At 35.3% G+C, this 27,296-nt stretch overlaps 1 pseudogene; it reads left to right on the top strand.

Annotated features, from left to right (window-relative positions):
• The first annotated feature begins 252 nt into the window (after positions 1-252).
• LOC114053963 lies at positions 253-2,517 on the top strand (annotated as a pseudogene).
• Positions 2,518-27,296: the final 24,779 nt, after the last annotated feature.

Below are 27,296 nucleotides of genomic sequence, written 5' to 3'. Positions count from 1 at the left end.
ATCCTTCAGAGTTGTCTTGGATCATTGTATTGCTGAGAAGAGCTAAGTCATTCACATCTTACAATATTGCTGTTACTGTATGTAATGTTCTCCTAGTTCTACTCATTTCATTTTGCATCAGTTCATCTTCCCATGTAGAAATGTAAACAGTTTAACCTTGTTATGTCCCTTTCCTCTTTACCTTTTTATGTTTCTCTTGAGTCTTGTATTTGAAAATCAAATTTTCTATTCAGCTCTAGTTTTGTATAAAAAATGCTGGAAATTGAATGGGCCACTAAAGGCAATGGCACCACACCTGCTTTTTCCTGCCCTCTCCACTTCCCTTTTCTTCCCTTCCTTCTTCGTTTTGCAATATTAGCATTGAAGGTCCCTGGAGCCTCCTGTTCCACTGCCTGGAGAAGACTGGGTATCATGTGGAAACTGTGCTATGGAGGAAAGGAGGTGGCTGAGCTATTGCCCAGGGAAACCCTAGTTTATAAAGTGATGATCAGCATTCCTGGGGGCTGGGTGTGTAGAGAGGGGAGGAGGCAGTGACCGCAGCAAAGCACATTCTCCTGCCACCTGCTTTTGTGAAGAGGATCCAGGGAGAGCTGGAGTTAGGTTGTTATTCTTATCTGGGAGAAGGGTAAGAGAAATTCTTCATTTTGAAATTCCCTAGAGTGCTGATATCAACAATGTCATATAGACCACATAAAATGTCCTTCTTCTTCATATAGACCAGATTAATTCAAACAATCTCATTATGTACCAAGCAATGACTTATACAATGGAGAGATGCATTTTTTGACCAATGCTTTCTCAGGCAATCTATTCTTATTACCCAAAGGATGAAATACTTCATTTCTAAAAGTGGACTTTCCTTCCAAGTGTGATGAGTATTTTGTCAGAGATGATTATTGTGATATGTATTGCCCTCTTTGTCTGTGTCCCTTCCACACTTGCCTGAGACATGGCTATGGAAGCCCCTTGCTGGGAAGCAGTCTAGACAACTACCATTATGAAGTGGCTTTTAAGGTTTTTGTAGGAACTATGGCTATGGCTACAGCTACAGAGGAACTTATGCTGACCCAAAGGCTGCAAAAGGCTTCTTACTGGTCATGATGATGTTTTCTTTCATTCCTTCATTGGTAATATTTGTGATCAGTGTTATTATATCAGGAATATCTAGATCAAGAACATATTTCTTAGTGGTAATCGTTTTAAAAAGGCATTCTGATATACATTGGTACCATCATCTACCTAATGGGAATCAATTCAACAGCATAAACTTGTGGGTCAATGTACTCAGCTCAGATATATGCTCTCTGCAACCAGTATTATGCACCTACAACAACTAGACTCTATGTGGATCAATACCTTTGCCACTTCTTTGTGGTGGATCCCCAAGAGGCCCTTGCTTTTGTGCTAGGGTTTCTGGTTATTGCAGCTTTTGCTTTAGTGATATTCTTTGCTATGTGAATCCTAAGTAAGATGGACAGCTATGATATTTTTGGACAAAGAAAGTGTCTATGAAAAGCAGCCTCCTAACGTAGGAGAATGGGCAAAGGATGTGTCTGTAGATACACAAGAAGTACTCCCAGTTCCATCTCACTATGTGCATAGAATTGAGAGTTCTGTGGCATATTCCTTTTATGGCAGAATGAATGACAGATGACCATATCCATTTTCATTCTTTGGGTTTGTTTTATTGTTTCTTGATTTCTCATAAAGTGATTTGCTTCCATTTGCTAAATTCTAATTTTTAAGGAAGTATTTTCTTCAGTGAGTTTTTATACCTCCTTTTCCATTTGGCCAATTCTACTTTTTAAGGAGCTTTTTTTTTTTCTTTAGTGAATTTTTGTGCCTCTTTTTTCCATTTGGTAAATTCGGCTTTTTAAGGCATTCTTCTCCTTGTTTACTTTGAGGGCCTCTTTTATCATTTGACCTAGTCTGTTTTTAAGGTGTTTTCTTCATGTGATATTCACATAAATCAACTCCTACACCAGAAGTGGTAAAGGTGCTTCCAGTGACTTCACCTGTGGATGATTTCAGGCAATCTTGGTACAATAGCAATGGCAACTTAACAGTATCTACAAAAAAACTTCATGGAAAAGGAAGTTCATCAAAAAGAGCTTACCAAGACCCTTTTAAAACGATTATACCACTATGTGTGAAGAACTGGATGAGGACTGGGACAGGGAGTACCCACCAATAATGTCAGACAAGCAGAGACAATTTTATAAGAAAAAAAAAAACTTTGACATTGACCTACAGGACTATAAAAGCTTACAAGTAGAAAATGATGATATCAACAAAGAGCTCTCATGCCTGGATGAAAAACTAGATGGCTATCTAGAAGAAAATGAGGAATACATGGATGCTGGTGAAAAATATAATTGACTAAAGGAAATGAAAGCACCTGCAGATTATAAAAATAAGAAGAAATATTGCAAGCTGCTGAAAAGCAAATTGTCTCATTTCAAAATGATGGTTATGGATTATGAGAGACAAAATGACATCAGTGACCTGAAGGTTTGATAGACTGTGAAGTATATCCTTACCTTCTCTGCAAATGACTTAACCAATATTATTTAAAGACAGAATATTTCTAAAGTGTAATCAATGAGAAGATATCTCTTTGTGACCATTATAAAGTTTTGGTAGGTAAAGCTAATTCAATGACATTAGTGTTAATATCTTTTGTAGTGCTTTTTGGTAACTTACCAAATTCTGACATTAAGGGGTTTAGTCTTTTAAATTTTGTAGTAGTATTAAGGACCAGATATATTTTTAAGATTTAAACTTTGATGATTACTTCAAATGTTATCAGTAATATGACAAACTCCCATCTTCTTTGTCTTCTCAACTAAACATGTAACTTCATTAAAAAAAAAAAAAGAATTCTTGAAAATCCTCTATTTCACTGATTGTCAACCTCTTCCCCTGAAGGATTATACTCAGTTTTGCTGGGTAGGTGATTCATGATTGTAATCCTAGCTCCTTTGCCCTCCAGAATAGCATATTCCAAGCCCTCTGATTCTTTAATGTAGAAGTTTCTAGATCTTGTGTTGTCATGATTGTGGCTCCAATTGTTTCTTCCTGTACATTTCTGTATTCTCTCCTTGATCTAGGAGGTCTAGAATTTGGCTATGATATTCTTGGATGTTTTTATTTTGGGATCTCTTTCAGGGGGTGATCAGTGGATTCTTTCAATTTCTATTTTGCCTTCTGGTTCTAGAATATCAGGGCAGTTTTCCTTGTTAGTTTCTTGAAAGATGACATGTAGGTTCATTTTTGATCATGGCTTTCATTTGTCCAGCAATTTTTAAATTATTTCTTCTGGATCTATTCTTCCAGGTCTATTGTTTATCTAATGAGACATTTCACATTGTCTTCTGTTTTTTTTTTCCATTCTTTTGGTTTTATTTTATTGTTTCGTGATTTCTCATGAGGTGATTTGCTTCCATTTGCTGAATTCTAATTTTAAGGAAGTGTTTTCTTCAGTGAGTTTTTATATTTCCTTTTCCATTTAGCCAATTCTACTTTTTAAGGAGGTTTTTTTTTTCTTCAGTGAATTTTCATGCTTTTTTTCCCATATGGTTAATTCTGCCTTTTAAGGCATTCTTCTCCTGATTAACTTTTTGAACCTCTTTTACCATTTGCCTTAGTCTGTTTTTAAGGTGTTATTTTCTTCATTATTTTTTTTGCCTCCTTTATTAAGCTGTTGACTCACTTTTCATGATTTTCTTGCATCACTCTCATTTCTCTCCCCAATTTTTCCTCTACTTCTCTTACTTGATTTTCAAAATCCTTTTTGATCTATGTCATGGCCTGATGTCAATTCATATTTTTCTTGCAGGCTTTGGATGTAGGATTTTTGACTTTGTTATCTTTTTCTGAGTGTGTTTTGATCTTCCTTGTAATTTTCTATGGTCAGAAAATTTTTTGTTCTTTGCTCATATTCCTAGCCTATTATTTGACTTTTAACTCTTTGTTAAAGTAGGACTCTGCTTTTAGGATGGAGGGTGCACTGTCTCAAGATTTAGAGGTTTTGTGCAGCTGTTTTCATAGATACCACTAGGGACCTGTAAGTTTTCAGTTCTTCCAGGGTGGTACGATCTAAGGAGACAGGTTAACTACTCTCTTGGCCTGTGCTCCGGTCTGTGAGAGACCACAAGCTCTTTTTTCTGCCCTAGAACTGCGGCAATGATCCCTGCTCCACTATGGCCACAAACTCTGGTGTGTTAGTGCTTCTTCTCACCATGTGACTGCTACTCAGGACTGCTACCTGGGTCCAAGTATGCAAAAGCAACAGAGTCCTGCCTCAGTTCCAGCAAAGAGAACACTATAATCTCCTTATGACCAGTTGTTACTGTCCGTGGGCTGAGAGATCTGGAATTAGACACTGCCACTACTGATTCAGTGTCTCCCAATGTCTGCTTCTGGTTTGCTGGGGCTGGGTTTGTGCTGGCATGGCCTTCTCTGGACTGTGCTCCATTCTCACCTAGACTTTTCCTGCTGACCTTCTAAGTTGTTTTTGACATTTGTGGACTGAGAGGTCTGAAAAATGCTGCTGCTGCCACTGATTAAGTTTCCCTGAAAACTGCTCCTGGTTTGCTGGGTCTTAGTCTGTGCTAGCACAGCCTGTGCTAGACTGTGCTCTTCTCTCATCCTGGTGCAACAGACCTTTCCTGCTGGCCTTCTAAGTTATCTTGGGGTGGAAAATTACTTCACTCCATATTTTTGTAGTTCTGCTGCTCTAGAATTTATTTAGAGTCAATATTTAAAGGTATTTTGAGAGGTTTGGGGAAAAGCTTAGTGAGTCCCTGCCTTTACTCCACCATCTTGGCTCTGCCTGTCTTTGTTCTCTTATATCTATAACTCACAAGGCACTTTAAGCTTAGCAAAGTTCTCTAGGTATGTCACCTCATTTGATCCACAATACAGCTCTGTGAGGTAAGTTATCCTATTAGCCCCGTTTTACAGATGAGGAAAATGAATCTCAGAGAGGAAAAGTAGCTTGCTCAGGGTCACACAGCTAGTAAGCATCTGAGAATCCAAATTCAGGTCTTAATTGACTCATGAGTACAGTATTCTATCTATTGCTCACTCCACATAGATGCATGTGCCCTTCTGAGGGAGAAATACTCTAGCAGCTATGATCTCAACTTTGTTCTATAGCCTTGGTCTGCTGAGAGAACTGAAATCTGATGACATAGAATTTTCATTTTCCCTTCAAACTTTGATTCCTGACTCGGCTGTGTTCTGACTTGAAGCCAGGCAGAATAGAGGAGAATTGGTTTTGCAATGTTTTCCAACATTCTCTGTCCTTGTCACTATTTCTATTCCTGTGTCCTTTTTCTGCTACCCCAACCACTTCCCCCTCAAACTCACACATCTACATTGATATATTCTAGAAATGGTCAACAGAGCTCCTGAGAGAGAATCCAGTGCCATCCTCTTTAAAAGAATAAGCATGTGCCTGATTTATACTTAAAATCATTGTTAAGGAATCAACATGTATTATATAATTCTCAGTATAGATGGATTTGTATGTCTTTGAGCTAAGGATTCTCTTGATGATACACACATTGATAGTTCAATTTACACTAGATTAGCATACTCATTACTGAACTAAGACTTCTCTTTTGGTCTATATTTTGATTGTGTCTATTAAATATTTCTCTAGAGGAAAGCTGCATGGTGTTTTTGTGGATTCTGCCTTTTGACTTTCTAAGAACAAGAATAAAAGATCTCAGGAGTCCTGAAACTCCAATAGATTTAGGAGTTCAGAAAATCTGACATAGGATGAAAGTTAAGTCATTAACCCTCTCTTCTCCACACTCCATCCCAGTCTTGCAGGCTCATTAACAACATTAGACAGTAAGAGATTAGCAAGATTATATTGTCAAATTAGCTAAAAGTCACTGAGGAAGTCCTTAAAAGAATTGGATGCAAGGCATTTAAACTAGAGAATGAGGGTAAAGGAATACTGGAAATATCAGGATTATGAAACATGCCCTGGTAAGAATGGTGGAAAACCACAGTAAAAAGCATTGAATAGCCAAGGAACAACATAAGGTCACTCCTTAAATGGAAAGAAGGAGAGAGAAGAAAGAAAGGGACATTAAAAGGGAAGAAAAGGTAGATAGAAAAAGACAAGAAAATAGTATATGTTGAATATCATATTTCCTGCCTAATCCTTTTTGCCTAGGACAAGTTCAATTTGTCCCATTTATTTTCTCACAAATATTGTATAGATTGGGCTTATGTGACACAAAGATTACAAATCAAACAGAAACCATTTATTGTTTTAAAAATTCAGATATAGTCAGTCAAAAGTATTAACACTTACTATGATTTAGGACAGGTGGGTGGCAAAGTGGATAGAGTGTCAAGCCTGGAGTCAGGAAGACCTGAGTTCAAATCCATCCTCAGACACTTATTAGCTGTGTGACACTGAGAAAGTCACTTCATTCTCTTTGCCTCAATTTCCTTATTTATAAAATGAGCTGGAGAAGGAAATGGCAAACCCCTTTATTATCTTTGCAAAAAAAAACCCCACAAGGGGTAACAAAGAGTCAGACACAACTGTAAATGACTGAACAATAATAATCTTTCAGCCATTGTGCTAAACACTAGGGAAACAATAAAAACAACAAAAAGTCCCTGATCTCAAGGAACTCATATTCTAATGGGGAGAGGAGAGGACAAGATATAAATATCTAGGTACATGCATCTAAATATAAAGTATATGAAGAGACTCTTAGAGGAAAGGGTATTAGATGATTGGGGAAGGGCAGTTGGAGAGGTCTATTGCAGAAGACAAAATTTGAGGGAAATCTTGAAGAAAATCAGTAAAGTCTTCCAGGCAAATGTTTTATATTCATTTTTGCCAGTCATTTAAAGGCATGGGTTTCCTCAAAACCTCCATTGTATTCCAGTTGTATATTAGATACCTTTTGGAAATGAGGAACATTCATAAACAATGTCCATCACGAAGTAGACCTAACAGAGAACAGCACAGTATTATAACCAGAAGATATTTACAGCTATGTAGTATCTAAAGTATGATTTGCTATTCTATAAAAGTGCCCTGGACTCAAATTATGCCTGGATGTACTTTTCTCTACATGGGTATTCTGACCAAATATGTTTCCCATGTTTGAATGCATCAAATGTGATCCATATATATATATATATATATACACACACACACACACACACACACACACACACACACACACACACACATATACATATATACACATATATATGTATATGTATATACATATATATATATATGGACATGGATCACTCTATGGGGGTAAATGTCCTATTGCTATTTTTATCACCATTACATGGCCTTTAGTTGACTAGAAAAAATAAAAATATCAATATGGGCTCATAAGTTATGGTTTGAGGAAATTCTGACTTACTAAGGACCGAGAACCCAGGACAAATTTCAGCAGGTTCATAATTGAAGAGGTACCTAAGTTCCACAGACAAAAATGAGAAATATATATATATATATATAATATATAATATTTATATTATATAAAATTATATATATATAATTTTAAGATAATCAAAGACCTTTCCTCACAAGAAGCAAATAGTTAATAAATATCAATGGGATTAGATTGGATTAGATAAAATAATCACTAAATTTTTGTTCACCATTCAATAAATTTTTTTATTCATGTTAACTCATGGAGTCATTTACTAAGGTATTGGAAGGGTTGGCATTTGCATCAGTGAAAGAAGTATCTACACCTATAAAATAATTGATCTTTTGAATTACTGTGTAGTTTTAAAAAAATAAAAGAATAATGATGATTACAGTCCTACCTTATTTTATATAATTTTAAATGACAATTGAGTCAGAATTCTGCTACTCTTCTGTGCTCCATGTCAGAGAAACTCTGCTGAAATTCTGCTTATGTCAATTGTTACCTCTGTGACTTTGGGCAAGTCATCTAAAAATCTAGGCCTTAATTTCCTCATCTCTAAAATTAAAATATTTTATTAAATGACATCCAAAGTCACTTCCCCCCACCTCAGTAAATGAATGATCTTATGAGCTGATGAAGTAAATCTGGGTTATTTTAGATTATTATTTGTATTTGGGATTCATTTCAAATACAGAATGTTTGAACTTGTGCCACAGGCTGTATTGATATATAGTATGTGGCACAAGTTCTTTTCAAATTTATTGGTTTAAACAACAATTTTATGACAGAATTTCTCTTCCCAAAAATCTAAGTTCCATCCTATTCACTAGATTTTTTATCTTAAAGATTAATAAAAGAAAAGAAAGACAAAAAAAGAAGAACTGAGGGGGAAAAGAGTCAAAAGGATTTTCCATTTTGGCTTTATCTTTGCCTTGAGTTGGCTTGTTAAGGATGCCTTGTCTCTTCAAATCCCACAAGCTGACATATCCTGGTGTGAGTATTCTTTTCCACCTGCACCAATTGGTATGATGCCTCTGCACATGAAATCTAAAGTGACATAATGTTCTCCAAATGCAGTTGAGAGGTAATTGTCAAGTTATAGAGAAAATGGACACATTTTTGTTAGGAGAAAAATCATTTAAAATCTGATTCAATATTTATTATCTGAATTTTATGGTCATAAGTAGATTAAAAACAAAGAATAAAAGATTTTAAGAATCTTCCTAGGAGAGTCCAGTAGTAGAGATTTCAGATAAGATGCTCTGTGGGATTTATGTTCCCTATCCCTATTTTCTTGTTGCCTGCATGTGTAAGCCAGGTTGATGGCTAGATGATCTAGCTTCAGAGGATTCTCTCTAACTAAAAGAGAATGTACTTATTCCTCTGTTGTGTTAGATGGAGGTCAATTTTTACTTTGAGAACTGAAGAATAAGCTTTGCTCAACTTCTAGCCAGTAGGCAATTACCCTGGGTTTGAAAAGATGTCTCTACCTCCCAAATGATGTCTACTTTATCCCATCTGCTAAATGTAGCACAAGTCAATTGCCTGGCAGCAATTATCACCCATTAAAAACTGTTAAAAATATATAATTATTCTGATGATTGGCCCTCTTATCATGACAGGCTCATAACTAATGTTCTTCTATTGTTTGAGGATAGCTAGAATGTCCTAGCCCACATCCAAGACCCCCAAACAAATGCAAATCCTCCCCTTTAGTAAGGCTAGTTCTGTAGATTACAGATGTATAAAGAAAATATTTCTTCTAACTTAAGGTATCATAGCCATTAGAGTAGATATGGAAAAGACCTTAGAGATCATTTTGTACAGGGCCCTAATTTTATAAATGATGAAAATGAAAGTCAACAAGTTTAAGTGAGTAGCCCTGGATTGCACATCAGATAAACAGAAGATCTTGGTTTCAGACTCCAGTGTTAGGCTTCCAAATCCAGAGTCCTTTCAATTTTGCCACATGGCCTGACTTGATGCTCTATTATGCTCATTGCTAACCTCCTTGACTTAATTGTTTCTGTCTTCAGCTATTGCAGAAAGAACACTACTCTTGGATTAGAAAGTCTTCTAATAGCCACTCTGAGTCACAGTTTCTTCATCTGCAAAAGGGAAATAATGATACTTGGACAGGGTTGTTGTGAATACTGTTTCATAAATAAAGCACTATAGGGGCAGCTAGGTGGTACAGTGGATAGAGCACCGGCCCTGAAGTCAGGAGAACCTGAGTTCAAATCTGGCCTCAGACCAAACGCTTGACACGTACTAGCTGTGTGATCTTGGGCAAGTCACTTAACCCCAATTGCCTCACACAAAAAAAAATAAAATGAAGCACTATACACATGGATATGTTTGTTTATTTAATTGTGTACTTGCTTGTTTACTTATTTTGGGACAGGCCAATGATTTCAATGGTCTGGAGAACTCCTGGTGAGTTTTGTTTACCAATTTTGTTTACCAATCTATATCAGCCTCTGTTCTGCAGGGGTTATAACAGGGTTTTTTAATCTGTGATCCATGAACCCCAAGAGATTTGTACATATATTTCAGGGTCTCCATGTATTTAAATATGAAAAATAATATTTATTTTTGCTAATCTCTAACTGAAATTTGACATTTCCTTCCATAGTTTTAAAATGTGTTTTTCAGGAGGTCAACTCAAGAAGCATTTATTAAAGATATTGTTTTATGCCAGGTACTGTACTAAGTTCTGGGAATACAAATATAAGCAGAAAGAAAGACAAGGCTAGAGGAGGAGAAAATACTTTCAGTGTAAGAAGGCCAGGCAAGAAATGAACTTCCAGAGTGAAGAAGCCATAGGAACAGAGTGAACTTCTAGCATGAGAAAGTCACCCTTCCTTGGTGGAGAAGATCTAGAGTGAGGAGTGGAACCTAGAGGCTACCATCAGACTGAAATATTTAAGAACTCTGTTTTTAGAGTTTTACCTGAGATACTGAGAGTTTAAGTGAGGGCCAGAACCACCCTGCAACTGTATGTCAAAGGCAGAACTTAAATTCAATTATTCCTGACTCCAAGTATCAGGACTCTATATACAACTTTTCACTATAAATGTCAATTATTATTGCTTGTTTTTTTTTTCTTGTTGCTCCTCATGTAGCTTTTAGGATTATGTGGAGGCAAGAACCAAATCCTCAAAAATACCCCTGAGGAGATTCTAAAATTCCCTCTGTCCCTTCCAGAAATTTTTGGTGTTATTTTTTTTACACAAACACAGAACAGGTAGCCACCTAAATGATGTAACAAGAGACTCAGAAATCTATCTGACTAAAGATACGTTTAAAACCAAACAGCTTAACATTCTCACTTCAATTTCATTCCTTTGAGTGAAAGCACTAGTTATTCAAAAATCTCCTGATTGAGACACATGTATTAACCAGGAAGGTCCACAGATAATGAAGGTATCAGCTTTCACTAACAAAGTAGCCTAGACTATTTTTTTTTCAGATTATCCAGTTATCACTCAGCAAGGGTCTGAGTCACTGGGGCATAGGACTAATATATTTTGCTTAGAAGATAGTCGGATAACATAAAAAAGGTACACTTCATAAAAGGAAGGGTCTCAGTGGTCCCCAAACAACTAGGCCATACCATGAAAGCACTAGGGCCCAGAGAAGGTCACTGGAAGAAGAAGTGAATGAAAAGGCTACTTCATTGGGTTGTTGTATGACTTCACACATAAAATCAATATCATATTGCTTGCTCTCTAAAAGGTTTGGGGAGGGGTGTGAAGGAGAGGGAGAATTAGGAACTCAAACTTTTTAAAAAACATTTAAAAATAAATGTTAATTTTTACATGTAATTGGGAAATATTAATTATATATATATACATATATATTTAAAAAGCTATTGTGTGCATTCTTTACAATTTTGTCAATAACTCTGCTTCTCTGTGATAGTTCTCACTCAGAATCCCCAATTTCTGGACTGCTCTGCCTCCTCTTCAGTAGCTTTGTCCCAATACTCTCTATCACTCTAGTCACCATCCCATTTTCTCGTTCTCCAAAATATGTTGCTTTCTTTCATTTAGAATCTAATCTATTTTAGGCCTTGACTTTTTCATTTAATAAATGCTTTATCTGTCTAACTAGTAGGCAGCTAATGACTAGTGTTCAGAAGAGAGATCAGAGCTAATTATACAATTTTGGGAGTCATCTATATTGGGAGAGGCAATATCTGAACACCTGAAAGCAGATCTAGAATGAGAAGGGTCAACAGAAGCCATTTATTCAATCTTCATTTTACTGATGACACTCAGGGAGGTTAAATCCATAGAAAGTAAACATAAAAGAGAGAACATCTGAGGAGAGAAGAGGAAAATTACAAAGGCAGAGCCTTTGAGAACTATTACATTAAGGCCCAGGGTTAGAGTTCAAGAAGGTAGGAAGATAACCAGAAAAGAGTAACATCACAAAAGCCAAGACAGTGACCAGAAATAGGGGGTCAGCAGTGTCAAAACGTATGGAGACATCAAAGATAATGAAGAGTGATAAAAGACTGATTGGTTTATTGGTTAAATCATCACTTATGACTTTGAAAAGTGGTGGAGTCTGCAGATGGATTACCAAAAATTCAGAAATTAGTTGGTGGAGGACAAAGGTGAGGAAGAAATGAAAGCAATTACAGAATTCCATATTTTAAATGGTGATAGAGAGGATAGCTATAAAACAATATTTAATAAAAGTGTGGCATGGTAGAATGAAGGTTTTTAAATAACAATAATTTATTTATTTAGAAAAGAGTAGTAACAGGGAAAGAACTAGTAGATGCTATTCTTTCTGAGTTATCTCAGATGTGTACAACCCTTCCTGAACCTATTTGGGGTTTTCTTGGCAAAGTTAGTAGAGTTGTTTGTCATTTCCTTCTGCAGCTCATTTTACAGATGAGGCAACTGAGGCAAACAGGATTAAGTAACTTTCCCAGGGTCACATAACTAGCTAGTAAGTCTCTGAGGCCAGATTTGAACTCACATAGATGAGTTTTCCTAACTTCAGATCTGGTACATCATTCACTTGACTGAGGAGAAACAGAAGTTGATGACAAAAAAAGGAAATGATTAGTGGAAAATTTTCCTGGAAGGGCTAGTATAGAATGGGATCAAGGGCATAGGTAGTTTGGCTCCTATTGACAAGAAGCATCACCACTTGTTTGGAGACTCAGAGAATAAAAGAGAAGAGAGGTGAAAATATAGAAAGGCTTTGAGTTATGGAGTAGGGGAGATGAAGGAGTTCAGGATGGATGACCTTAATTTTCTCAACATTTCTAGGTGACAAGGGCATCTGCTAAGTTAAAAGTAGTAGGCTAAGCAGTGAAAGTTTGAGGAGAAAAGAGAACTTTTGAAATAGTAGCTGAGGGGAATGAATAAGAGTCAATCACACAAGAATAAATGGATTGCCCTGCATCAGTGAGTGTCCAGCCCAAATTAGATAATATTTAAAAAACATGGTAGTAATAGTGAAGAAGATAGATGTTAAGGGTGATCCGATGTTGAGGATAAATAGGGAGTGAAGAATGGTAGAATAAATATATTCATAGTTCCAGTGCCTAGAAACAATATTTTTTTTGTCTACTTAGCATACATTCTTTATGACTTAAATATCAGTAATATTTTTTAATGAGGCATCACCTATAAATTTAAATATGTAGCAACACCTTTTGATTATTTGAGTTTTTTAAAATATTACCTACACTTCAAATGAATATATATATATAATATATAACATATATATTATATATGATATATATATATATTGATGAGGCAATTGGGGTTAAATGACTTGCCCAACATCACACAGCTAGTAAGGGTTAAGTGTCTGAGGTTGGTTTTGAACTCAGGTCCTCTTGACTCCAGGGCCAGTCCTCTATTTGCTGCACCACCTAGTTGCCCCTCAAATGAACATTTCTACTTCTATCACAATTTCATGAAGTCTAGAGATATCAATTAAAACTAGTCATATATGTGTGTATACATACATACATTTCTTTTTATTTTAAATTGTCTTTTTTATTGTGCACTTAACAATCCTCAGCAAACATAATCATTTCAGTTTACAAAGAATAATAAAGGCCTGACATAAGAAATTGTGAATTTTTGTTACATGTAGCTTGTGTGTGTGTGTATACACATATATAATTTACCAAAATAGAAACAAAACTGTTCTGTTTACTTATGCCTCTTTCCTTTTTTTTTTTTTTTTGCCATATAGTTCATTCTAAAGACACTGTGAATTGTAGGTAAATGTGGAGAAAAATGTCCTGGTTGCTTACCTGTCTTGAAGTAGAGTAAAACTTTCAAAAGAGGCACCATATAGCCTCTAGATTTTTATTGTTTTGATTGGCAATGTTATCCTTCAAGTAGAAGACCAGCTAATGAAGAACATTTTTTGGGGGGGAGGGTTGATTGATTTCTTTTTTGAGGGATTTTTTAAAATCACTTTTTGAAAATAAGCTTATTAAATATCAAAGTACATACTGTCAGAAAAAAAAAACACAAGGATGGTTTCTTACACTTGAAGGCTAAATGCAGATTAGTACATTGCTGATAAAGTACTCCTAAAGTAGAATAATATATATGTATTTAACATCTCCAGTTTTACATTGCCTTCAATTCATTCTGACAGTTTAGAAAGTCTCTACTGAAAATATGGTTCTATCAGGCTTCTTAGCTAGTCTGAAATATGCTCCAGCTTCTCTCTTCTTTTGATTGTAGTTTAATAAATTTTTTGTTTTGTTTTATTTTGTTTTTTACTATATGTTAGAGACATTGTATGTGTTTGAGGAAGGTGACTTTTAACAGAAGCTATTTCTATCTAATAAAGTAAAAAGTATTAGACTTTAATTCTCTTCTAGACTTACTCATAGCCACTAAATAGCATCAAACTGTTCCTAGAGGGAAGGTAATGGAAACAAATATTTATTAAACACCTACTATGTGCCAGGCATTGTACTAAGTGCTTTTAAAAATATTACCTCTAGTAACCTGCATGAAGAATTTATGTGTAAAATTACTCCCAACATATTGCAGGAAAATTTGCACAATAAAATACCTCACAGTGCATAGAGAGAAGTTAAAACAATAAACAAATTCATACTTCATTGATCCAATGTAAAAAAAAAAACAATTTTGTCTTTGGGATTCTATTTCAATGATGTGATCTATCCTTATAGGTTAAAATTATTGAGAAATATTTTTTAAACTTTTGATATCCAAGACAATAAAATAGTTTAGTAAGAGGATCTCTGCCACCCTACTGCTATTCAAAATTCAGCCAGTAAGGTGTTTATTTCTAAAATAATAATAATAAGAAATAATAATAATAACAATAAAATAGCTATCATTTATATAGTGCTTTAAGGTTTTTAAAGTGCTTTATATATGTTATCTCATTTGATCCTCCAAGCAACTCTGGGATATAGGAGCTATTATTATCCCCATTTCACATACAAGGAAATTTGGTTTAAGAGAGGTCAAAGGACTTGTTCAAGGTCACAGAGCTAGTAAATGTGTGAGGCAAGATTTAACTCAGGTCTTCATGACTCTAACTCAAGCTCTCTCCTTGCATGTCATTTATATGGCTCATAAAAATAATAGGTAAGGAGGTAAATCCCCAATCATTGTCTATCAGTCTTAACCTGACCCTTTTCAACTGCTTCTCTCTACTTTCCTTAGCTGGGGGCGGGAGGGTGGTGTCGGATGGGGGTGAGAGTGTACAGCTAGGTGGTACAGAGGTTGGAGGGAAAGAATGTCAGGTCTGGAGTGAGGAAGACTCATCTTCATGAGTTCAAACCCACCCTTACACACTAACTAGATGTGTTACTCTGGAAAAAATCACTTAACCTTCTTTGCCTTAATTTCCTCAGCTTTAAGATGATGTGGAGAAAGAAACGGTCAATCACTTTAGTTATCTTTGCCAAGAAAACTCCAAATGGGGCCATGAAGAGACTGAATCAACTGAACAACACGTTTTTTTTCCTGTTTAGTCTTCTACTCAATATTTTGCAATCCCTGAAAGAGCAATCCTTCAACTATGCCTACCTTCTTTTGATTTACAGGGACCTAGGCAAGGGGAGAGTAGGTAAGATAATCAAGATTCAATCCATCACTTTTTTCCCTCCATAAGCTCCCTCTTTGCAAGCCTTTCCATATACATACAATTTTATTTCCCTACACACACATAATCATATTTGTTAAAATAAGAGAATCTAAAGAGTTGGAAGAAGCCCTACTGGTTACTAGTCCAAGTCATAGCTGACCTATTTTTCTAATAAAGCCAGAAATGGGAATGAAGATGTCTTTTTGGGGATATTCAAGAAGACCTTGACAGAAAGAATAATAGTTCATAAACCTTCCATGGAAATTTAAAGCAATAGTATAGTGGGACTTTAATTATTGGTTTTGCTTCCTCTAGCCAAAATAAAACATATAATGATTTCTTGATTTGCCTCAGGAGTAATTTCATCCTTCAAAACAAAAAGAAACTATCATTCTGAATCTTACCCTCATCAACAATTGGGGACTGGTTTCTTGGTTGGAAATGGTAAAACATTAATATAAATTGACCTCTAGATTTTAGAATTTATGATAGTAATGCTGAGGAAAGTCTTGCATTGTCTCACATATGGCCTCCAGAAAAAATGACTAGATTTTTTGACAGTTCAGATAGTTCAGGAAGAAGGTAGATACAGACTTCTGCTTCTGAGAGCCAAGATGGCAGCATGAAAAATAAGTTGCTCTCACCCTCTCATATTAACCTCTGAAAGCCCAGAAAATATCACCCCAGGAAAAACTCTGAAATAGCTGAACCAGAAGAAAGATTGAGTGCAGCAGCCCAGTAGCCCAGGTAACTTGTGGGATTAATGGGAAAGGCCCTTCTTGCCCTGGGGGAAGGAGAGCAGTACTGAACCAGAGATGTTCCAGCAAACTAGGGGAAAGCAGAATGGATTAAAAAACATAATCCTATAATATGTTGTTTACAGGAAACACATTTGAAAAAGAGTGACACACACAGGGTAAAGTCAAAAGACTGGAGCTTCAGCTGAAATTAAAAAAAGCAAAGGCAGTAATCCTGTTCTCAGAAAAAGTAAAAACAAAAATAGATATTATCAAAAGAGATAAGGAAGGAGGCTACATCCTCCTAAAAGGCACAATAGACATGAAGTAATATCATTACTAAAAGTATATGCACCAAATGGCATAGCATCCAAATTCTTAGAGAAGTTCAGGGAGTTACAGGAAGAAATAGACAGCAAAACTATACTAGTGGGGGACCTCAACCTCCCCCTCTCTGAAATAGATAAATCTAACCACAAAGTAAACAAGAAAGAAGTTAAGGAGGTGAATAGAATAATAGAAAAGTTAGGTATGATAGACCTCTGGAGAAAACTAAATGGGGAGAAAAATAGATAAACCTTTGATTAATTTAATTTAAAAAAAAGAAAGAATAAAACCAAATTTCCAGTATCAAGAATGAAAAGTGTGAATCCACTGCCAAGGAAGAGGAATTTAAAACAATAATTAGGAACTATTTTGCACAACTGTTTGTCAATAAATTCAACAATCTTAGTGAAATGGATACATATTCATAAAAAAATATAAATTGCCCAGATTAACAAAAGAGGAACTAAAATACTTAAATAGCCCCATCTCCAAAAAAGAAATTGAAAAAGTCATTGATGAACTCTCTAGGAAAAAATCTCCAAGGTCAGATGAATTTACAAGTGAATTCTATCAAATATTTAAAGAACAATTAATTCCAATACTATATAGACTATTTGGGAAATAAAGGTGACTATAGGTGAAGAAGGAGTCATACCAAATACTTTTTATGATACAAATATGGTATGGGAAGAGTCAAAACAGAGAAAGAAAATTAAAGGGCAATTTCCCTAATGAATATAGATGCAAAAATTTTAAATAAAATATTAGCAAATAGGTTACAGCAACTTATCACAAGAATAATACACTATGACCAGGTAGGACTTATACCCAGGAATGCAGAACTGGTTCAATGTTAGGAAAACTATCAGCATAATCCATCATATCAACACCAAAACTAACAGAAACCACATGATCATCTCAATAGATGCAGACAAAGCTTTTGACAAAGTACAACACCCATCCTATTAAAAACACTAGAGAGCATAGGAATGAATGGAGTCTTCCTTAAAATAATGAATAGCATCTACCTAAAACCTTCAGCAAGCATCATACACAATGGGGACAAGCTAGAAGCATTTCCAGTAAGATCGGGGGTGAAACAAGAATGTGCATTATCACCACTGTTATTCAACATTGTACTGGAAATGTTAGCTTTAGCAATAAGAGAAGAAAAAGAAATTGAAGTTATTAGAATAGGCAAAGAAGAAACAAAGCTATCACACTTTGCAAATGATATGATGATATACTTAAAGAATTCTAGAGAATCAAGTAAAAAACTATTTAAATAATAAACAACTTTAGCAAAGTTGCAGGATATAAAATAAACTCATATAAATCATCGACATTTCAATATATTACCAACACAGCCCAACAGCAAGAGATTGAAAGAAAAATTTCATTTAAACTTAGCATAGACATTTAAAAATATTTAGGAGCCTACCTCCTGAAACAAACCCAGGAACTCTATGAACATGATTACAAAACACTTTTCACACAAATCAAGTCAGATCTAAATAATTGGAAAAACATCAGTTGCTCATGGGTAGACTGACCTAATATAATAAAAATGACAATTCTACCTAAGCTAATTTACTTATCCAGTGCCACGCCAATCAAACTACCAAAATATTATTTTATAGAGTTAGAACAAATAATAGCAACATTCATTTGGAAGAACAAAAGGTCCAGAATATCAAGGGAACTAATGAAAAGAAATGCAAGGGAAGGTGGCCTAGCCATTCCAGATCTTAAATTGTGTTATAAAGCAGCAATCATCAAAATTGCTTAGTACTGGCTGAGAAATAGAGTGGTGGATCAATGGAATAGGTTAAGTATACAAGACACAGGAGTCAATGACTATAGTAATCTCTGATTTGATAAACACAAAGACCCCAGCTTCTGAGATAAGAACCTACTCTTTGACAAAAAGTGCTGGGAAAACTGGAAAAGAGTATGGCAGAAACTAGGCATAGATCAAAATCTCACACCATACACCAAATAAAGTCAAAATGGGTTCATGATTTAGATATAAAGGCTGATACTATAAGCAAACTGGGAGAGCAAGGAATAGTTTACCTGTCAGATCTATGGAGAACAGAAGAATTCATGACCAAACAAGAGATAGAGAACATAACGAAAAGCAAAATAGATAATTTTGCTTACATTAAATTGAAAGGTTTCTGCACAAACAAAGTCAATGCAACTAAGATTAGAAGGAAGGTAGAAAATTGGAAAAGAATTTTTACAACCAGTCTCCCTGATAAGGGCCTCATTTCTAAAATATATAGGGAATTAAGTCAAATTTATAAGAATACAAGCCATTCCCCAATTGATAAATGGTCAAAGGATATGAACAGACAGTTCACAGACGAAGAAATTAAAGCCATCTATAGTCATATGAAAAAATGCTCTAAATCACTATTGATTAGAGAAATGCAAATCAAAACAACTCTGAGGTACCACATCACACCTATCAGAATGGCAAACATGACAAAAAAGGAAAATAATAAACGTAGGAGAAGATGTGGGAAAATTGTTACACTAATGCATTGTTGGTGGAGTTGTGAAATGATCTAACCATTTTGGAGAGTAATTTGGAACTATGCCCAAAGGGCTATAAAAATGTGCATCCCCTTTGACCCAGTAATAGCATTTCTAGGGCTTTATCCTAGTGAGATCATAAGAATGGGAAAAGGACCTACATGTACAAAAATATTTATAGCAGCTCTTTTTGTGGTGGCAAAAAATTGGAAATTGAGAAGATTCTCATCAATTGCTGAACAAGTTATGGTATATGAATGTAATGGAATACTATTGTATAAGAAATGATGAACAGGTTTACTTTAGAAAAACCTGGAAAGTCTTGTATGATCTGATGCTTAGTGAAGTGAGAAGAACGAGGAGAATGTTGTACACAATAACAACCACGTTGTGCGATGACTAATATTGATAAATTTTACCCTTTTCAGTAATACAAGTATCTAAGACATCTACAAAGGCCTTGTGATGAAAAATGCTATCCACAAAGAAGAAAGAATTATGGAGTTTGAATGCAGATCAAAGCATACTATTTGCTATTTTTTTTTCTTCTGTTGTGTTTTGTTTCCTCTTTCTGGTGGTTCTTCCTATTGGTTCTAATTCTTACTTACAACATCACTAATGCGAAAATATGTTTAATAGGAATGTATATGTATAGCCTATATCAGTTTGCATGCCACCTAGGGAAGGGATGTGGAGAGGGAGGGGGAGAAAAATTTAAAACTCAAAAGCTTATGGAAGTGATTGTTGATAATTCAAAATAAATTAATTTAAAAATACATTAAAAAAGGGGGTAGATACAATCAAATAAACTAAAATTCTACTAGAGAAATTAGCCCAAGTTTGCAAGAAGCTGTTAAGAATTAAATTATAAAGAAAAGAGAAAACTTATCTGAGGAGAAAAAAGGGAATTTATCTGAAGAGACCAATATGGATTCTGAGATTTAAACAACCAAGATGTGTTTTAAAGATAAAGGTCCTTAAAAGCAAGCACAAGTAATGGGGAATAGACATAAAATATGGCATGATCATGTGAAAATAATGGAGGAGATGCTAAAGATCATAATAATTTTTGAGAAAAGATAAGGAAACAATACCTCTCCTGGATCACTGCCTTATTGTGGCAGAGGGGCTTGCATAATTCAATGGAACTATGAGCTATGCTGTGCAGTTATTCAAGACAGACATGTCAGAGTGGAGAATTTTGACAAAAATAATCCATTGGAGAAGGAAAAAGCCAACCACTGCAGTATTTTTTTTTTTTTTTGGCTAGGCAGTGGAGCTAAGTAACTTGCCCAGAGTCACACAGCTAGTAAGTGTTATGTGTCTGAGGTCAGATTTGAACTCAGGTCCTCTTGACTCCAGGGCCAGGGCCAGTGTTCTATCTACTGCACCACCTAGCTGTACCCAATAGAGTTAGTAATGATGACTATTTTTTCTTTTTCTTTTTCTTTCTTTCTTCCTCTTTCTTTCTTCCTTCCTTCCTTCCTTCCTTTCTTTCTTTCTTTTTTTCTTTCTTTCTTTCTTTCTTTCTTTCTGTCTTTCTCTCTCTCTCTCTTTCTCTCTCTCTTTCTTTCTTTCTTTCTTTCTTTCTTTCTTTCTTTCTTTTTTTTGGCTAGGCAATGGGGTTAAGTAACTTGCTTAGGGTCACACAGCTAGTAAGTGTTATGTGTCTGAGGCCAAATTTTAACTTAGGTCTTCCTGAGGCCAGGGCCAGTGCTCTCTCCACTGTGCCATCTAACTGCCCCCACTGCAGTATTTTTGCCAAAAAAAATTCCAAGGACAGTATTATTTTTTTTTAATATGACATTGTAAGGTAAGTCACTTAGGTCAGAAGGTGTCCAACATATTAACAGGGAAGAACATAGGGCAATTACAAATAGCTCCAGAGTGATATAGGTGGGCTAAAACTGAAAGGAAACTCAACTGTGAATATAACTGTTGATTAAAAAAAAGTTTGTTGTTGTGAAGATTCCATAGAAACCTGGAATGTAAGCTCTGTGATCCAAAATAATATGTATGTGGTCAAATAGGAGATGTAATAATTAAACATTGACATCTTGTATTTAGGTGATCTTAAATGGAAGGGATAGGGTGAATTTAATTCATATGACCATTACATCTACTATTGTGCATAAGAATCTCTTGAAAGAAATGGAGTATCTTACAGATTCAATAAAAGGGGGAGAAAAACACAACAGATGTACAATCTCAAAAATGACAATGATATCTGTTCTTATCCAAAGCAAAACATTCAACATCACAGTAATACACATCTATGCTCCAACCACTGATAATGATGAGGCCAAAGTTGTTCATTTGTACGAAGAACTATGACACTTTCTAGAAATTACATTAAAAATACCACATTGTTCATAGAGGAGTGGGAATGGTGCAGTAAGCAATCAAAATATAATCAGAATAATGGGCAAATTTGGCCTTGGAATATAAAACAAAGAAGGGCAGAGGCTAACAGAGTTTTTGCAAGTTAACTCGGTGGTCATAGCAAATACTCCTTTTCAGAAATCCAAAAGGTGACTCTATACGGGGACATCACCAGATAGTCAATATTAAAATCAAATTGATTATATACTTTGCAGCCAAATGTGCATGAGGTCTGTAAGTCCATTAGAACAAGATCTGGAGCTCACTGTGACTCAGATTATGAGCTTCTTTTTGGCAAAATTTAGTCTTAAATTGAAGAAAGTAGGCAAAATCATTAAATCACATAGGAATAATCTAAAGAGCATCCCTTATGAATATGTAGAGAAGGTGATTATAAGATTCAAAGAAATAAAACTGGTAGACTGCCAAAGAACTATGGACAGAAATTTACAATATTGTATATAAGGCAGCAATGAAAAACATCCCAAAGAAAAAGAAAATCAAGAAAGTAAAATGACTGTCTAATGAGGCTTCATAAATAGTTGAGGAAAGAAGAAAAGTGGAAAGTAAAGAAGAAAGGGAAAGATATACCCAGCTAAATGCAGAATTCCTGAGAATAGCAAAGAGAGATAAGAAGGTTTTCTGAAATGATAATGCTAAGAAAAAAGAAGAAAAAATCAGATAGGAAAGATAATATATCTCTTCTGGAAAAATGGAGACATTAAAGGAATATTTCAAATAAAATTGGCATGATAAAAGCATGATATGGTAGGGACTTAACAGAAGTAGAAGAGATTAAGTTGATGTAACAGGAATATAAAGAACCATACAAGAATGATTTTAACATCACTGACAGTCAGAATGGTGTGGTTATTGACCTAGAACCATTCATCCTAAAGAGTGAAGCCAACTTCGCCTTAGGAGGCATTGTTAATAATAAGGGTAATAAAATAAAAGAATTCCAGCTGAACTGTTTAAAATGCTAAAAGACAATGTTGTTAAAATGTTTTACTTAATATGCCAGCAAATTTGGAAAAGTCAACAGTGGTCACTGGATTGAAAGAGGTCAGTTTATGTCCCAATCTTAAAGAAGGGTGGTGCCAAAGAATGTTCAAAATATCAAAAATTGTGCTCCTTTCACACATTATCAAGGTTATGCTTAAGATTCTCCAAGCAAAACTTCAGCAATATGTAAACCTAGAATTATCAGAGTCAGACTGGTTTTTGAAAAGGCAGAGGAACTAAAGACCAAATTGCTAACATTAGCTGGGTTGCAGATAAAGCAAAAGAGTTCCAGAAAAAAAAATCTTCATCTGTTTCATTGACTATACTAAAATTTTGACTGTGTTGATCACAGCAACTTACAGCAAGTTCTCAAAGAATTGGGAGTATCTGACCATCTTACTTATCTCCTGAGGAACCTATATGTGGGACAAGAAGCAACAGTTAGAACTAAACATGTAACTAATCAGTTCAGAATTGGGAAATGAGTACTACAAAGCTATTTATTATCACCTTTATTTATTTTACTATTTAACTTATTATTTAAGTTAATAAGAGTACATCATGAAAAATGCCAGACTGGTTGAATCAAAAGCTAGAAGTAAGGTTTCTGGGAGAAATATGAAGAATCTTAGATATACAGATGACACCACTCCGGTGGCAGTAGGTTACAAAGAATTAAGAAGCCTCTTGATGAGGGTGAAAGAAGAGAATTTAAAAGCTGGTATGAAGCTTGGCATTAAAAAATAAACCCTAAAATCATGGCATCTGATAGGGAAGAAGAATTAGTTTTCATATTATTAGGTTCAAAGATCATGTAGATAGTTACTCCAGCCATGAAATTAAAAGAGACTTGCTCTTTAGAAAGAAAACCATGGCAAATCTGGACAACATACTAAAAAGCAGAGATATCATCTTGCCAACAAAGGTCCATATAGTCAAAGTTATTTTTTTCCCAGTAGTAATGTATGACCATGAGGGTTGGATTATAAGGAAACTGAGCACTGAAGAAGTGATGCTTTTAAGTTGTCATGCTGAAGAAAATTTTTGAGAGTTCCTTGGACAATAAAGAGATTAGATCAATCAAAATATAAAAGAATTTAACTCTGACTATTCATTGGAAGAACAAATACTGAAGCTAAAGTTTAAGTACTTTGGAGACATAATGAGAAGACAAGACTTATTGGAAAAGATTCTGATGCTGGGAAAGATTGAAGGCAAAAGGAAAGGAGGAGCAGAAGATGAAAGGGATAGTGTCATATGAACATGAGCTTGGGCAGACTTTGGGAGACACTGGAGGCCAGAAGGGCGGGTATGCTATGGTCTGTTGGGACATTAAAAGTCGGACATGATTGAATGATTGAATAACAACAACAAAGGAACAATGAAGATTTTTGTTTTCTTTCATTTTACTATATATAGAGAAAGAGAAGATACTGTCTGTATTTTGGCTTCCTTATCTCTGGCAAATTCCCTGAATTCTAAAGTCTTGAATTAATAACCAACATGGGGATTTCTCATGCCAAGATAGCGGAGTGAAGAAGAAACCCTCTGAAGCCCTCCCAAATTCCCCTCCAAACAACTTCAAAACCACCTCAGAATTGATCTAGGAGCAAAGAATAAGCTCACCAACACAAGAGGAAAGGCGTGTCTCACTGGGGTGTAAGAATAGTGAGGTCTGAGCTGCAGAGGACATCACAGCAGGGGGTCTGTGACAGAGCTCAGAGCCTGGGGCAATCCACCAGTAGGACTCCACCCTCCTGCAAGCCAGCAGCCTCCTAGGCAAGCCAGCAGTATCTACACCACTGCATGAACCCACCCCATCAAGCCAAGAAAGGCTTTGGAGGCCAATAAATCAGCTGTAGTGACTTCCAGAGTTCTCAACCCACATATACTAAAGTGACCAGACAATTGATCAGAAGGAGATTACAGGGAACACTTTAGTAGCATAGTGTGTAGAATTCTCTTTCATTGATGTGTGGGGATCTGGGTTACAGGTCCAGATCACAGTCCCAGGGTATGGAGGAACCCTAGCATACTACAACGTAAGGGAGCAGGGGAGAAAAAACCCTGGTCATAGTTCCATGGCCAAAAAGAGTGTTAGTGGTAGTTCACACACCAGATCACAAGTCAAAAGAAAAATGACCAAACATATCCTTAGATCATACCAGCTTGGAAGAACTAAAAACTAAGCCTCTCAGAATTAGCTTTCAAAGCAGCAACGTGAAAAACCTGAAGCTTTGGACAGTGTCTACTCCAAGAAAATGCAAAGCCCAACTTTAACATAAAGTTAAAAGCCAATTAAATAAGCTGAAAAATGAGGAGGGGAAAGGAATCTGACTAAAGAAAGTTATGATGGTGACAGGGAAGAACAAAACACATACTTAGAAGAAGATACCAATGTTAAAATGGCTACATGCAAAATCTCTAAGAAAAGTACAAATTCATGTCAGGATCAAAAATAATTTTTGGAAGAACTCAAAAATGATTTCAAAAGTCAAATAAGAGATGTAGAAGGAAAAAATGGGGGGGAAATTGAGAGTGATTCAAGAGAATCAGGAAAAAAATGTCAATAGTTTGTTTTTATTCTTGTTTTTCAATTCAACAAATATTTATTAAATGGTTACTATGTTCAAGAAAATGGGTTAGGTTCTAGTGGTCACAATAAGAGTCCATCCTCTCCAGGAGCTTAGAGACTAGTAGTGAGATGTGACACGTATCTAGACAGATATGAACAAATTAATGTTTACTGTGATTAGAAATAAACACCCTCAGTTTTCCTTATAGTCCAACCCTCATAGTCATACATTACTACTGGGAAAAAATATCAATATTCTATTGCTGTTTTTATGTGGCAGTTAGTCACAAATGCAATTTGTTATTTTTTTAGTTCTTTTTTAATGATTTAATATTTTATTTCCTTCAATTGCATGTAAAACATTTTATTTTTTCCAAAGAAAAGAAAAAAAGAAACTTTTTTTAACATGTGTTTTTAAAGCTTTGGGTTCCAAATTTTCTCCCTTCATTCCTCCCCATCCATTCTCATTGAGAAGGCAAGAAACTCAATACAGGTTATACATGTATAGTCATGCAAAATATTTCTATAGTAGTCATGTTGTGAAAAACTAAAGGTATTTCCCTTAATCCTATCCTGCCCCCATTTATTTTATTCTCTTTTGACCCTCTCCCTCCTTAGAAGTGTTTGCTTCTGATTACTCCCTCTCCCAAACTGTTCTCCCCTCTATCACAATTGCAATTTTTTTTTAAAGAATTAGTAATGTATATTATACAAAGGGCAAAGCAGAGATATGGTGGATATAAGCAGATAACAAGATATAATAGTGAAGAACTTTGAAAAGTAGAAATACAAAATTTTCAGTAAGGAAATGTAAAATTGAAAAGATGAACTCTTTAACTGGCAAGGGTGAAGGATGACAGATACATAGCCAGCATGTTTCACTGATTATCTTAGAATATCATGAGAAATTGAGGGAGACTTTCTTTCCTTTTTTTTATGGAATTTTTTTACTTGTATTTTTTAATTTATTTATTTTTAGTTTTCAATATTCACTTTCACAAGATTTTGAGTTCCAAATTTTCTCCCCATCTCATCCCTCCCCACATCCCAAGATGGCATGCATTCTGTATACCCCTTCCCCTATTCTGCACTCCCTTCTACATCTACCCCCTTCTCTTATTCCCTTCACCTTCTATTTTCCTGTAGGGCAGGATAGATTTCTATACCCCATTTCCTGTATTTCTTATTTCCCAGTTGCATGTGAAAACAATTTTTAATGTGTGTTTTTAAAACTTTGGATTCCAAATTGTGTTATCCTGATTGTGTTTCCACAATACTTGAATGGTTTCTTTCTGGCTGCTTGCAATATTTTCTCCTTGACCTGGGAAATCTGGAATTTGGCTACAATATTCCTAGGAATTTTCCTTTGGGGATCTCTTTCAGGAGGTAATTGGTAGATTCTTTCAATTTCTGTTTTGCCCTCTTGTTCTAAAATATCAGGGAAGTTTTCCTAGATAATTTCTTGAAAGATGATGTCAAGGCTCTTTTTTTGATCATGGCTTTCAGATAGTTCAATAATTTTTAAGTTCTCTCTCCTGGATCCATTTTCCAGGTCAGTTGTTTTTCCAATGAGATATTTCACAGTTTTCTATTTTTTCATTCTTTCAGATCTGTTTTACAGTGTCTTGATTTCTCACAAAATCACTAACTTCCAATTGCTCCATTCTAATTTTTAAGGAAGTGTTTTCTTCAGTAAGCTTTTGGACTTTCTTTTCCATTCGGCAAATTTTGCTTTTTAGGGCATGCTTCTCCTCATTGGCTTTTCGGATCTCTTTTGCCATTTGGGTTAGGCTAGTTTTTAAGGTGTTATTTTCTTCAGTATTTTTTTGGGTCACCTTTAGCAAGCTGTTGACTTGTTTTTCATGATTTTCTTGCATCACTCTCATTTCTTTTCCCAGTTTTTCCTCTACTTCTCTTACTTGTTTCTCAAAATCCTTTTTGAGCTCTTCCATGGCCTGGGACTGATTCTTATTTTTCTTGGAGGTTTTGGATGTAAGGGCTTTTACTTTGTTGTCTTTTTCTGGTTGTATGTTTTGATCTTCTTTATCACCAAAGATTCTATGTTCTGACTTTTTTGGACCTTTGTTTGTTCATGATCCCAATCAATTTCTTGAGTTTTAAAACCTTTGCTACTATAGGGGTCTGCTTCCAGTGTGGAGAATGTACTTTCCCAAGCTT

The sequence above is a fragment of the Vombatus ursinus genome, unplaced genomic scaffold (assembly GCF_900497805.2).
Source record: "Vombatus ursinus unplaced genomic scaffold, bare-nosed wombat genome assembly UNPS02014812.1, whole genome shotgun sequence".
NCBI lineage: Eukaryota > Metazoa > Chordata > Mammalia > Diprotodontia > Vombatidae > Vombatus > Vombatus ursinus.
This window is presented reverse-complemented; position numbering and strand designations above follow the sequence as displayed.